Source organism: Corvus brachyrhynchos, unplaced genomic scaffold (genome assembly GCF_000691975.1).
Source record: "Corvus brachyrhynchos isolate BGI_N302 unplaced genomic scaffold, ASM69197v1 scaffold26, whole genome shotgun sequence".
NCBI lineage: Eukaryota > Metazoa > Chordata > Aves > Passeriformes > Corvidae > Corvus > Corvus brachyrhynchos.
In genome coordinates, this window is record NW_008239324.1 from 7,859,684 (window position 1) to 7,867,904 (window position 8,221).

The following is an 8,221-nucleotide window of genomic DNA, read 5'->3' on the forward strand; positions in this document are numbered from 1 at the left end:
CGAGTTTAGTCCAGCCACAGGCATGTGTGCTCAGCTGGAGGAATGCTTTTTTCTAGACTAACGTAGTTTTCTAGTCTCTGAATAGAAGTTCAGGACAACCTTTCTGCCCAAATATTATTTCATGTTCCTGAGAGGGAGAGCATTCCTTTGACTGTTGAAAGCCAGTAAGCTTATGGTCATTTGCTACAGATAACAAGAAGCTTTTGTGCAAGTTTGGGAAATCCTGACCAAGTGGAGAAATTAAACCACTGAACTATTAGGTTATTTTAATTTTTTTTTAAACATCTCTAGAGGCAATGATTAACTTAACAATATAAGTAAAAGTAGTATGGGACTGTGTTTTATGAAGGTTTAGTGATGTTCCAAAGCTGAAAAGTCCAGTGTTTGGAGCAGTTTCTCAGAAGTGGATGTACTGTTTGGCATGCCAGATTACAAGGCTGTAGAGGAAAACTTCAAGGGAAACTAATCTTGCAGTCACTTTCTGTTCTTTCAAGTAGTTGACCTTAGTTTTTACAGTGGTTTCAGCTATTAAACAAGTCTCTTTTTTTGTTTCATTTTAATTGCAAAAATACTCTGTATGTTCTGAATCATAAACAGAGCTGAAATTGCTGACTACACAGATAGCCCTGTCACTTGAATTATCACAATAATATTTTGTAGTATTTGTGACAACAACTTTTTCAAGGAAAAATAAAATCCAGATCTCAGCCAGTTAACTACTGTATATAGTGGAACATTTATATAAAACTTATAAACCTGTACACATTTTATATTATATACATGTGTACAATATTTTTTTATATAGGAGTTAGTATTAAAAGCCAGAATCCTTTTTCTGGTTTTGAACATCAATTAATTTCCAGCCTGAGAAATATTTACTACCCCCATTTTCACAGTAGAAATATTCTGTCTTCTGCCTATAACTTGTGTTTGAGCAAATGTTGATCTTAATGATGAAGGAAAGAGGGATGGTGTTTGGATTTTCTTTTCCTCCCACTGAAATTAAGGGAAAGAAAAAGTGATTCCAATGTTAGTTGAAGAATTAGTTCATGTAAAGGGTCAGTAGCTGGGGTTAGTACTTAAAAGTATTCCTTCTCTTAAGAAAAATAAATACAATGTGCAGTTAGCATTAAGTAGTGCAATTTTGTACCTCAAATTATTTAGAAAGCTAAAATATTTTCCCTATGATTTTGTGATTCTGTAATGTAATATCAGGAGTTCTGTGTGGTTTAGCTGAGTTTGAAAAATGACATTGTAAATTTTTCTTCCTTATTCCCATTTTTGAGGGGAGGTTATACAAAGTGTCAAGCCCATGTCTCCTATGGAGTCAGTATGAGTTGAGACTACCTCAAAGATGTGTTAGTGTGTAGAACCCAAACTTGTGTATCCAAAAAAAGAAAAAAGGCAATACAGAAGGGCTAAGGTGGGATGCCAGCTGTCTACTAGGTAGTTTCTATAAATAAATATTCTGCACTCTGGAGAATGCTGGCCAAACACTGTCACATGGCTTTGTATCTGGCTTGCAGGGTATCAATGTGTTGTGACATTCATCTGGTTTCTAGAGGAATAAAATGTGTTCCTGTGTGACTTTCTAATCAAGCCCAGTTTTACAAAGTGATGGGTAGCTCTTTCCTGAAGCAGCCAAAGGAGTATTTGTTGAGTGATGGGGGGTACTTCACAGCACCCTCACTGAGTGCTGCTTGGGGAGGCCCTGAGCAGCACAGAGGGATGTGGAGGCAAAGGTCACCCAAAGAAAACCGCTCAAACTTTGGACCAGCAGTAGCAGAGCTCCCAGCCCGTGCCCAAGTGCCCACCCTCCATGCTGTGCTCGGTAAAAGGGTTGCAAAGCAATCTCACAAACTCCAACATACATATATCGACAGTCAAGCTATTTCTCACCAGAAAGTTATACCCCCTTGTACCTGTAATGCAAGACTAAATTTTGGTTTACAGGAGTTCGATTTTGATTGGAAATCCAGAGGCCCTTTAAGATGTATGAGAGAGCAAATCTGACAATCTTCAAACAGTCTTCAGTCCAAAATCCATTTCAGGTTAAGTGTGATGGTGCATTTCTATATACATTCAGAGTATTCTTTTTAATCAGTGTTATTCCATGAAGCAGTGGTCATCTCTGAACATATTCATAAACTTTAATAAAGAAACTAACTCACATAATGTAACACACTGTCTTTCGCAGCAAATTTAGCATTATCCTGAATTTAGTTCTTTGTTTGTTTGTTTGTTTATTTACAGAGAAACCTACCACAGGAGCTGGAGCTTCATGATTTCTATCAAAAGGTAAGAGCTACTTTGCTCAAAGACGCCTGAATGATATTTGTCAGTTCAATATAAGTCTAGTTGTAAAAAAAAAAAAGGTAACAATGATACATAAAAAAAAAAATTAATGAAAAGAACTCACATTATGGGTGAATTTCATGAATCATGTAAAGGTGTGCATAAAAAATTGAATATGTACACTTTAGATCTCAGATCTGATAAATATTTCATTGGATTAAGAAATGCACTCTTGAAGCTTACCTGTATATAAAACATAAGAATGCATTATGGAGGTAAGGTACTCTGTTAGTTAACACACTTGTGTATGTGTCTGTCTGTCATTGAAAAAAAAATCTTTGTAATTATTAGACTTAAGGTGCTGTATCTGTAAAATTTTAAAAATTGAGGCCTTTGAATGAATAGGACGAACTGCTGAGGTCACTAACTACTTGCATAAAATATGATTGAGGAGAACTATAACTATGGGATCTATTAACACAGGCACTTAAAATACAGCCTTGATGTTCTAAATTGTCATCAGTGGAGTACTCTTTGAGGGGGATTAAGGTTTGTGTCTGCTGTCACCAAAATCAGAGCTAAGATTATGAAAGCAGAGTTATTCCAATGCCTGATCCTTTTGGCCAGCTTGCAATCCATCCCAAATAACACCAAGTTTTAGAGCTGCAAGTTTTAGGGAATTCCACTGTCATGAGAATGCCTTTCTGGATCAGCCTGACACTCAGATCGGGGGCTGAGACTTTTGGGTCACCAAAAGTGTACCTGGAACTGGATTTAGTCCTCTTGAACATGTGAATGTCTGCATCAGGTTACCTGTTTAGCCTTCTCTCAGTGCAGCATTTCTGGGCGCTCCCTTGGGTATTAGGGTGCTTCACTCAGGGTTTTCTGTAAAGGTGCCCCTTCTGATAAAGTTTGAAACATTTCTTTTTCTTCAGTCTCGCATTTATAGTGCACAGAGGAGTGTTTTGATGGGAATTATCAATACCATATCGAATGATTCTATGGGCTGGATTTGAAAAGCCTGGGTACCAATAATCAGTTTTGTTTCTTCAGATTTTATTGATATTGCATTAGCAGATGGATATTTCTTTTCTGATATCTGATATGTGACTGTGTGAAAGTACTAGCAATTCAATATAATAGCAGGGAAATAACTCTTTAATAAAGTAAAAGAAAATTTCACATCTGAATTCATTAAGTGATAAGCTAATACTGAGTTATCAGCAAGCAGGTAATAACTAGCTTGCTGATAAATATTAGCAGGTGAATGCTAATATTTCTTTAGAAGGAGTGACAATAAAGAATGGAAATATGTTTCTGCTACTTCAGAAAGACAGTGTTTTGGGTTATTTTAAAATGGATGTTTCTGTTTGCATTTCTTTCATCTACTTGCTTATGCATTTGTAAGGTTCATTCTTTTTGGTTCAAGCTGCTTTTAGATGTTGAGGGGAGGAGGGACAAGCATTTTCAGTGTTGGAATCATTTTGACTAGTAATATGAGCAATGTATGATGCTTTCTGAAGAATAAGTATCAGTTTCTAATCTAATCTTGCTGCTGTAGGTACAGTTTTGAACAGCAGAGCTGCATATGAATGTGGTACTACCGCAAAGTTCTGCCAGTGTAATTAATATCAGAATTTGGTTCATGGGTTCTGCAAAGACTTTGTGGCCATGTTTTGTGTGAAAAATGTGTATGTGGTGGTTATGGTTTTATTCTGATGTGGCTGAGATCAGCAACTGCTTACCGAATCAAAAAGCTATAATTGCATTGTGAGCATTAAGATGTAATGCACACAGCTTCTTATGCATCCTCCATACTAGGGCAACCTTATCGTGTGTATCAGTTACCGGTTCATAATGGAGCAGATGTGTTATTGCATGTTTCTGTGCTTTTCCTTGCTGCTGAACAAGGCTGTTTCCTTCCCTCCAGTTCCAAATAAAAATGCTTAAAAAAAAAAACCAAACCAGAATCCAGTTCTCTTACCCACACTGTAACATCCAATAATGTTGAGTGTTCTGAGGGTTGAAGATGAAAGAAACAGGCTGTAAGTTATGCAGTTGGAGGACAATATAAACAAAGTGACCTTTGGCATCATGGTTGCCATATTCTGATGAATAAATTGAGTTCATGTTTAGCATTCAGATAATATTCCTGGCAGAGCAAAACATTGCCACATTAAATGTTCGGATCAGAAATGTTCAATGCAGTCTAAATTAAGTTGGATCTTAGGACAGCAAACTTACAATGAGTAACATGTGGCAATATTTGATTTAACAAAGAAATGTTTCTTTTTCCTTTTTCCTTTTTCCTTTTTTCTTTTTTCTTTTTTTTCTTTCTATTTTTTTTTTTTTTACTGTAAGTTTAAAAGTATAAAGATACACATGCCACAATGCAGTGCCAGGAACGTTAACTGCTTTTGATCTGCCTCCTCAGATATTAATGTCTCCCCCTGAACACCCCCCTTGTTTGGCGTCTTAAGAGTTTTCATACCAATAAAGATGCAGAGAACAGCAGTCTTTGCTTCTGTTTCTTCAGCTTGTTTTCTTAGTGTTGCATGATCTATGCCCCGGAGAGGTCAATTTTAATCAGCCCCCAGGCACTGCTTAATATTTAGGGCCAAATTGTCAAAGAAGGCCTCCGCTGGATTTTGATTAGTGAGCATACGATTGTTTCTTGCACTGTTGAGCCTCCCAAACACATGTATGTTTTTGCCTGCCAAAATCCAGTCCTGAACTCTTTGAAGTGAAGATGTGGTCGTCCATGCTACTGACATGTGCGTTCTTTGTTTGCAAATTGGATAGTTGCACATCTGTCTCTATCTGCCATTGATTACTGTTGTACAGCTGCACCTGTATTTGATTGTGGGAATGAAAGGGTTGGAACTGGAATTTATTTTTGGAAATGCAGTGCCAGTTTTCTGTGAGATCTGTGTGATTCTCAGTCATTCCTGGTTTGCTGTTTTTGCAGTTTGATCTGCTGGGAAGTATTCTACTCTGTAGAAATCTTTGGTCTGCAGGTTTGAGAGTAAAACGTAATTATATTGCTAGCATTTTAATAAAAGGCTCCTTGGCTGCATGGAAGCATTGAGTCCATGGGGAAGATCTATAAATCTAGTCATCCTTGAAAAAGACCATTAGTCATTCTGGCTTAAGCAGTGTTTAAGGGAGCAGAAACTTCATACGCAGGCTCCTTTAGATGGCTGTGATGATTTCTCAGAATTATAATTCCAGTAGGAATGCCAAGCATAAGCGTAGAATAATGCCTTTTGCAAGCCACAAATGTTGGTGCTAACAGAAAACTGTGTCCAAAATAGTAACGATTTACATAAGTATTGCAGAGCAGAAATATCCAGTACTTTGATTCCACTTTATATATATACTTCACTGAGGGAAATGCTAAAACATATCCCAGTTGTTATTATGCATGTGGTTATATTCTGAAAGATTGAAAATATTTTAGTCAAGATCAGGACTCCATGTCTCTCTTATGGAAGAGAAATTGGTGCCTGCCTGAAGGATTGTTTCAGTCAAATGAATTGGTTAGAGAAACACAGTCAAAGCTGTCTAAACATGCCTCAAAATTGAAGGGGGTTTTCTGCCTTACCCTAACTCCGTCAAAGCACAGTTTCCAGAAAACTCACTTAGGAAATACATTAGCATCCAGGACATCCCCGACGGAAAAAAAGACTATTTTAGATGTGGGCTTTTCAGTAGAAGCAGCAGGACTCCTTTCTTCACAGACCTTTCCCCTGCCTGCACTGTGCATTGTGGGTTGCAGTCCTGCCCCATGTGCCAGGAGCAGCAGTTGGAACACAGCTTTTGGCTTCAGTGTGAGTGGAGAAGGGCCTGTGATGATTTAAAAAACGGGCAGGTTGGAAGGGAGCAATCAACTAATAAAAGCTCATAACCATGCAACTGCGGCATAGTGACTCTGAAGGCTGAAATTCATTGGCCATTTAAGGCTCTCCAAGTCACATATCAACCTCTGAGAATTTCTGCATTTATTTTTAATTTATTTCAGCCTTACCAAAGGTTGAGCTTTTGGCATGTCCAGCTATACAGCATAAAACTTCAAAGAGCATACAGCCAGAAACTCCACTGAGTTGCCCAAGACTTCCTCTATTTGTGTTCATATATATGTGTACAGATTCACTCCTAGCCTGTAGGACATGCATTTTAACTTTCTGAATTCACTCATTTGAAAAATAGTGATTTTGCATGTAAGAATCTGCAATGTAACTATCATGAGGGAAAGAAATGCACAGTCATGAACATAGTAGCCATAAACTGATGTCACTGCCCCAGCTCATTCTGGACACTCTCAAGGACTGAAAATAATATGTAAAGAATTGTTAGTTTGAGGAAGTAGCATCCCCAGTCCTGCCACAGCCTAGCAGTAACTCTGTAAAATTATTTTGAAAATTGTGTCTTATGGTTGGTAATAGAAAGGAATTTAGGAATGGAGAAAAAAGAACAAGAGCAGGAAAAGGCATTCATCATGATTACTTTGCTTTTTTTACCTTTCAGTCTTGTACGAGAGGTTTCAAAATGCTGCATTTTTAAAAACTTTCTCAAACTATATATAGGTCTTGAATTATCTTTCAGGCTCACAGAAACCATTCAGATCTTGACAGGATGGTTTACTCTAAAAACCAGAAAGTGAAACAGAAGAGGTCTTCAGAGTACCTTATTGACCTTTGGGATAATACTTTTTTTGTCTGTTTTTAGTGCTGCTTATCCTTTGCAACATCCTGCCCTGTATCTGAGCAGTTGCAGGAGAATCAAAGGAAGCAGCTAATAGGTGCTGGCTTACGCAGCTTCAGCTGGGCCCCATGCTGCTCGAACTGTGCCTGACTGATGGAATACCAGCAAGTGTGGCAGTACCTGTCATTTGGCTTTACTGTTACATTCGCACTGTAGAAAGAGAATAGAAAGGCTGAAACATTTCTGTCATGTTGTTGATGTTCAGTACCAAAACACAGCACAGCCACAACAAAACCATACTGGTAATGAATAATGCCTACTGTACAACAGAAGGAAATTGTGTTTATTTCATAGGCCTTAAAGTTATTCTGTCTACTTGGTATGAGACACCCCCAAATTCTCAGTAATTTCTTTTTATTGTCATTTGTGCTGACTCTGAAGTTCTGGCTTTGGTACTAAAGCAAGCAGGCAGCATTCTTTCACTTGGGCCTTTGGGATATGTACTGTGAAAAACAGTTCTTCTGATACAGAAAGTAATGAAAAGTCTCCCAACATTGAAACAAAAATGTGTTACTAGAAACAATGACAGCTTGTCAGAGTGAAAAGCAGGGTAACTTTCAGAGATGTGAAAGAGCAAATGCCATGTGAATTGAAATATGTATGACTTGACTTAGTGCTGGAAATATACCTGGTGACTTGTTTTTTTGTTTTGCTGCTTTGTTCAGCATTGTAAAGCTGAGTCTGGATGGCCATAGGGATTTTGTAAGAAATTTAAGCAAATGCATGTATTGACTGAAAGATGACCATAGATTAGATTCTGCCACAAAGCCGTTTCCCAAAGCCAGAAGTTCTGACCCTGGAGAACTGTTTGAAATTTTGCTAGAGCAGGATGGATTCCATCAGCTCTGAATCTTTAGCAGAAAAATTTACAGTTATAGTTTTTAGGCTAGAAAAAGGCAGCTTTTAAGACTCTATTCTTTAATGAGTAGCCCTGAAACTCGCAGGGCAAGAATCTTCTTCCAGTGATCTAGCTGGCTTTGGGCAAGGCATGAAGCTCTCAAGCCTTTCCAAGCCTCCTTCCAGAAGTCCTGATGATAGGAGAAAAACATGACTCTTCATCAGATATTATGTCAAACATCTCAGTTGCCCTCTGGCAGGTTTTCTGATATGAAAACCCTTACATGTGGTCACTGTGGGAATAAGGATTAACTCTTAGAATTTG

The 8,221-nt window shown here is 37.9% G+C and overlaps 1 long non-coding RNA gene across 1 annotated transcript in view; it reads left to right on the plus strand.

Annotated features, from left to right (window-relative positions):
- Positions 1 to 2,304, plus strand: part of LOC108448362 — a 96,477-nt gene extending 94,173 nt beyond the window's left edge. Inside the window, exon 3 of the long non-coding RNA XR_001864258.1 lies at positions 2,254 to 2,304. This is a non-coding gene — a long non-coding RNA (uncharacterized LOC108448362). The remainder of the gene's footprint in view (positions 1 to 2,253) is intronic.
- Positions 2,305 to 8,221: the final 5,917 nt, after the last annotated feature.